We start from the raw sequence: 1,583 nt of genomic DNA on the forward strand, positions 1-1,583 counted from the left end.
GTGGAAGGATCCATGCCTTTCACCTCATCTCGTAGAGGCAATAGACATAGTTTTGCAAGTGCTCTTCGGCTAACACCTGTAGCCATCCTGATCAAGGCGACTCGAGATACGCCATCAGCTCCTGGGATGAGCTCGAGGATTCTCGCTAGAGGCCACTTCAGAGGAGGGAAGTTCTCGTCCTTAACAAGAACGACATCATTGACGTGAAGCTCAGGATTCCGGGTGCGCCACTTCGTTCTTTCTTGAAGACTGGTTAAATACGATTGGCGCCAACGAGACCAAAAGATTTGCTGAAGCTGTGTGACCTTCTGCCAACGGTCCAAGCGATCGACGTTTAAATGAACCAAGTCAGGCTCCAAGAAGGTTGTGATAGGGGCGCCAACTAGAAAATGGCTGGGCGTGAGTACATCGAGATCTGCAGGGTTCTCTGAAAGACGAAAAACAATGGCCTTGAATTAATGATTGCACAGATATTGCACGCGAGAGTGCGCAGCTCATCAAATCCAAGAAGCGAGGATCCGAGGGCACGTCGAAGATGATGCTTAGCAAGCTTGACTGACGCCTCCCACAATCCTCCAAAATGTGGCGATCTAGGAGGAATGAAACGCCAATCGATGCAATCGTTGAGAAAAGCTTGATGCACGGCTTCTTGATGACTGTCGCTTAGGAATAGCGACTTAAGTTCCGCCAGTTCGTTCCGCGCTCCAACAAAATTTGTGGCATTATCTGACCAAATACGAATCGGTCTTCCACGGGTGCAAATGAAACGGCGAAGAGCAGAGAGGAACGCAGATGTTGTAAGATCCTTCACAAGCTCGATGTGAACCGCCTTGGTGGAGAAGCATATAAAAATGCTCATGTAGCACTTTAGTGGGGGCCGGTTTCGAACTTCTGATTTATACAGGAACGGACCGCAATAGTCCACGCCGGTAACTAAAAATGCACGAGATTCGCTGACTCTGTCCACCGGAAGATCTGCCATTATTTGCTCGAGAGTTCGAGGCTTCACTCTAAAGCATCTGACACACTTTTGGATTACGTGTGCTACGGTCTTTCGGCCACCGATTGGCCAGTACGTTTGACGAATGATGGCTAATAGCGACTGGGGTCCAGCGTGAAGGTGCTTTTCGTGTAAGTGCCGTATCAGAGCAGAAGTGATGGAATGATTCTTGGGCAATATTATGGGATGCCGTGCTTCAAAGTCCAAGGTAGAGTTTTTAAGACGCCCTCCAACTCGAAGCAAACCGCAATCATCTAAAAATGGCGAAAGAGAGGCGATCGAGCTTGAAGCCTTGATGTCCTTTCGCGTTTCCAGGGCTCTTATTTCAGTGGATAGACGAGATTGTTGAGTAAGACGAATAAGCAGTTCGGTTCCCAAACGCAAGTCCTCCACAGTTATTCCAGACTTTCGTCGATGAATGAATTTGCATACATACGCAAAAATTCGTTGCATTTTGGGGAAGGAATTTACAAACTTTGATTCTTCCACCAAATATCTTGACGCGCAGTTTGTAATTAGTATGGTTTTTCGTGCCTCCAAAACCGGCTCTGGAAGAGCAGGTGTACTTGGCCATTGATCCTTA

This window comes from Drosophila persimilis, unplaced genomic scaffold (genome assembly GCF_003286085.1).
Source record: "Drosophila persimilis strain 14011-0111.01,24,50 unplaced genomic scaffold, DperRS2 tig00002074-arrow-arrow-pilon, whole genome shotgun sequence".
Lineage (NCBI taxonomy): Eukaryota > Metazoa > Arthropoda > Insecta > Diptera > Drosophilidae > Drosophila > Drosophila persimilis.